At 39.9% G+C, this 5,154-nt stretch overlaps 1 pseudogene; it reads right to left on the reverse strand.

The window, feature by feature from the left end:
* Positions 1-1,160: 1,160 nt before the first annotated feature.
* Positions 1,161-4,563, reverse strand: LOC125474204 (annotated as a pseudogene).
* Positions 4,564-5,154: the final 591 nt, after the last annotated feature.

Consider the following 5,154-nt stretch of genomic DNA (forward strand, 5'->3'; position numbering starts at 1 on the left):
GGATGAGCTAGCCATTTTTCAAAGAGTTTAAAGAGAAGGGTTGGATGGAGGAAAATCTCGACGGGCCGAAGATGATGTTTGGGAAGTCTTCAAAGTGTGCATTGATAGAGGTGATCGATCACCTCTATTAAAGGAGAGGCGTTCACCGAATCAGAAGACGTGTGGAAGGCGAGAAATCAGCTGCACACTTTTGCCGACAAGTGTGGGAGACAAAGCCGAAAGCTCCCGGCTTTCCAGAAAGCGAGTGCAACTTTGTCAAAAGCTCCCGGCTTTTCAGAAGACGCGTGAAGGACATTGCCGCATCCGCACTGCCACTTGCCATTACAATTCCTATATACATCAACCAGTAGATTATCCAGTACCATTGTACTGTGATAACCAATCGGCAATTCGCTTGGCGGAAAATCCAGTCTTTCATGCAAGAACTAAGCATGTGGAGGTACATTACCACTTTATCAGAGAAAAGGTTCTGCAAGAAAAGATTGAGATGAGACAGGTCAAGACGAATGATCAAGTTGCGGACTTGTTCACAAAAAGTTTGAGTACAGGCAAGCTCGAAATTTTTCGCTGTTTACTCAGCACAGTGCAAAGAATGAGAGCTGACATTGAGGGGGAGTGTTGAGAATCAATGTCATTTGTAAGTGAAGTAAGTGTGTGAGGTTGGTGAAGTAAGTGGAGGTTGTAGGTGAAGTAGGTGGATGTTGTAGGTGAAGTAAGTGTGTGAGGTTGGTGAAGTAAGTGGAGGTTGTAGGTGAAGTAGGTGGATGTTGTAGGTGAAGTAAGTGTGTGGTGTAGCTTTCATTTGGTTTGCTATAAATACCCAAGTCCCCAAGCATTGTACATCATCCAAGGAAAAACAAAACCTAGAGCTAAATAAGAAAAGCTTTGCTAATTAGTTTGTTTTGTGAGCTTTCTTTAAGAGTGTGCTCTATTTTCTTCTTCTTGGGATCATTAGAGTTATCTTGGATATTCTTCTTATTCAACATACCATGGCACTATAGCATGAAGCACTACAGCTCATCGGAAGTATGTGCATACATTCAGCCATCTCCTCTTCCAACTATATCGAATACCATTTCCCTGATCATGCTGTATTCCATCGTCAATTGTGAACTAACTGAACTGGCGCGGGGAAGCACTTCAAGCAGCTTAAACAACGAGTTCTTGTCATTTGCACTGTTTTGGTCGGAATTTCTCATTGGACAATAGAGAGCTGATCAAAACCTCGAGCCTTTTTGCTCCAGGGGTAGGCCTGAGGATTGTGGTACTGCCAATATCAGAACATGGATCGGACCCATTGTCCCTTTTTCCTATGCACCAACCACCAGGAACAAGCATACCAGGACCCTTAAACAATAACTCAGAATCAATTTTGTCAAGCACTGGATCATCTTGGCGAAACTTTCTTGCAAAGGGAGCATTGCTGTCGACCATCCTTGGCATATCTGCAAGGTTAAGGTGGTGAGGATGTTGCTTGGGAGGGTTGTCCCACGTTATAAAATGTAGGTCACTATTCACAGTTGTGTTGCGGAACTCTTGAGCATTACAGAGGACAGTGTGAAAGTATCCCTCCGGGGACGATACAAAGTTTGCGTAGTACATGAGAACAGCTCGAGGTAGGTTGTCCCAGCCCCATATGCAGTAATCAACAAAAGGCTTTGAAAGTGCCATCCAAGCAGAACCTATGAGAGAAAGCAAACGTTTGGTCAAATTAAACTTATGGCAACAGGAAATGGTTCTCAACGTAGAGCTTATGGATATTTTTCAAGGGATTCTGTAAGGGCAGGTGGCAGTCGGAGAGGAGCAACAGGTGGAGAATTGATGGGAAATTGGCAAATCTCACTAAAAAAAAACCATATTTTTTAACTTCCAAAACCTACAAAGGCCAAGGTCAGGCTAAAAGGAACTATAAGAGTGGTGTGTAAAGAAATTAGCTAGCACCCTGGAGGACCTCTGGACTATATGTTTTTAATGTGCAGAGTACATGAAATCCCAGCGTCGTATAAGAGACAATTTAACAATCACGCAACATGGAATCAGATTATGTAGCTTAATGCTTTGATGTCGTTATTAATCGTGGTAATTGATCCCACATGGTGAGAAAAAAAAAAAAGAAAAAAAAAAGCATACTAAGTTACTTTTTTTGCCTAATAGAGAATATCGGCTATAAAAACTAGGGTCCAAATGCACATGCAACTATTATGAGTTCACGGTTTCAGAACAGCAGAACAAGAGGATATAATCCACACACACATACAAATTGTTTGGTTCAGCAGCAAAAGACAGCAGTTCGACACACTTAGGAATGCATTTGTGAAAGTTGTTAAATAAAGGTCATTCCTTAACTGCAACTGTTATTGAGTCATCAATATGATGTTCTGTTTTGTTCCTATTTTTCACTTCAGGGTAAATGAAATTGAAAAGACGTCTTCTCATGATACGAAAGATGTTTTAGGAGTTGCTTTTTCAAAGAAAACAACCAGAAAGGGCTGAGACATATAGCCTCATCCACTCGGAGTTGAACTCTAATGTTTCCAAGCAATCCCATGTTGTCAGCAGTGTAGTTTTGCACAAACACCAAAGCTGAACGAAGGTAGCTAATTATTGATTCTAATGCCCTTGCTAATTATTGATTCTAATGCACTCAACACAAAAAATATGTTTCAATTGCAAATTCTAATAGCTACGGGACATCCTTTGTTCCTCTCATGTTTTCTTGTGACAATTGAATTTTTTTTTTTTTTTTAAAGCAAAGGGTGTCATAAATTTGGCAAACCCCATTTGTCTTACTTCTTATCCATAATTTCAAGACCAATTTTCAAATCCATAGACTACTAAACAAGTTCATTTGCTGAAAACCGAAGCAGAAAAAGGGGAGCCATTTCCGTTCCTAACAATATATGTATAAATTTACGTACTTTATATATGTTTGGGTTTCTACTTTCTAGGTCCCATTTAGTCCTTCGATATGATTTGTCATCTAAAATTTGTACCTGTAAAAACTTTGAAAGCTGTTGGCACACTTCTTCGCTGTGTAACCCAAAAAACATCAGTTTTCTCGGTCATATACAACCCCGGATCCACAATTATCGGTTTCGCTCTTTGATACCTACAAACAGGCAGCATTACCAAATCAATCACACAACTTTACTCACTCAGAAAAAATAAATGAAAATAAAAAAAGAAACTTTATAAATATAGACAACAAAATAAAAAAAATAAAAAAAAAGGGGGCGGGAGTTATGCATGCTCTTTCCATCCAATGTTGCTCGTATGATCGATGAAATTAAGATCCCGCGGCAAGTATGAGAACGTGTGCAGCAGATCTAATCGACCAAAATAATCAAAATCCAGTGATTAATTAGTAAAAAAAAAGGTCCAAAAATCCCAAATTTTAAACGAAATCAGTCCAAAAGTCTTCACATTTAACACACACAAAAAGTCCAAAAATCCCAAATTTTAAACGAAACCAGTCCAAAAGTCCCAAATTTTAGACTCACTATCCTGAGTAACAAGTGGGTAGTCAGAAGCGCTGAGATTGATGAACAATCCCAATCGCCGCCCTCCCTCAGCAAAATGGCGGCCGCGTAGTCGGGCCCCTGTAAGTGACGAGGTTGGCCTTGCTGATCATCTTCACATTCCTAAACCTGACAAAAACGGGGTGGGCAGAAACGTAATTCTGCAGATCAATCCGCTCCTCGGGAGCGACTCGAGGTCCAGGTGGACGACGTAGCAGTTGTGCGGGTGGTAGAGGGCCAGGAGGGTCCGCTTCAGCATGTTGCCATCGCCGATGGAGCCGGAGATGAAGTAGGCGAAGCGCCGCGGCGGCGGGAGGGAGGAGACGGGAATCAGGTGGAGCTTGGATTCGATGAAGACGGAGCTGGAGATGGAGAAGGAGCGGTAGAAGGGGACCAGCGGCGTGCCGTCGGACGACGTGAGGGTGGTGAGGAAGAGGAGGAATATAACTAGAAATGTGATTAGTTTCCTTGTTTTTCTTTGCCTTGCATGTATGTTGCTGTTAACTGATTAGTTTCCTTGTTTACGGTTAGTTGTGGACTGCTTGCCCGTATCTGTAAAATACAGAAGCCATGCAAGAAAAGCGGAGTTTAAACAGCGACGCCAGCAGATGAATGTGGCTGTTTATCTTAATAATGTAATGGGAACTTGGGTGGAAAGAGTTCATGACTACCGTAAAACCTAAAATATCGTTAATCTCACACAAGTTCTTGTATTGAAGGTTCAAAATACAAAACAAGGGGAAGACATACCAATTAATAAACCGCCTAAGCAGTGGCGTATCTAGGATTTTAAACTTGGGGGTCTCAATAATAAATGTCAAAAAATTTATAAACAAAAATAACCTTAAAAAGTTAAGTATAATACATTTTATTCAAAATCATACGCAAAACAACATTACAAGCTATAAAATCACGAAACAACAAATCGTCGCTTTTTCTTTGCATGCAAAGTGTATGGAAACTCATGCTTTGTAGGCCTACAAGGTCCCATTTGCAAATATGCTCTTCGAACCTCATCTTGAATATTAGAAGAATAGTCCTTCATTCGAATTATTTTTCTTGGGTCTCTCTCAAGATTATTAAAATCAATGTCACGCTTATTTTGTCTTGAGCTCGAACTACCCGAACAAATAAATGGTGCTATTGGCTTTGAAAGGAAAAATCTTTCCATATTTTTATTTCTAAACTACACATTTAACAAAAAATACAAAACATATACCAATTAACCAATAAACAAAAATTCCATCTAAATTCCAATGATAAAATGAGTATACAAACATAAAACATATCAACAATCATATCAATAATAGACTAAAAATCTCTATCAATATCTAATATAATTTAATTGAGATTAGATTAGAATTCTAAAAAACTTACTTGAATTTTGAACCAAATAATGGTGGAGTGGAGAATTAAAATAAGTGGAGGTATGATATTGTACTTACGTAATTATAATATGGGATTGGGTCACGGGTGGGATTAGAAATTTAGGGTTTTGAAATTGGGGGGGGGGGGGGGGGGGGGAAGAGGGAACCAAACAATGGGGAATTGGGGGAAAAGCAGGTGGGTAAAGAGAGAACTTTGGGGAAAGATGTGGGGCTCAGGGGCTGGGCTTTAAAATTAAAACAATATTGAG

This window comes from the organism of the source record quoted next, unplaced genomic scaffold, assembly GCF_019419815.1.
Source record: "Pyrus x bretschneideri cultivar Hongxiangsu unplaced genomic scaffold, Pyrus_bretschneideri_v1 Contig12, whole genome shotgun sequence".
Taxonomy (NCBI): Eukaryota; Viridiplantae; Streptophyta; class Magnoliopsida; order Rosales; family Rosaceae; genus Pyrus; species Pyrus x bretschneideri.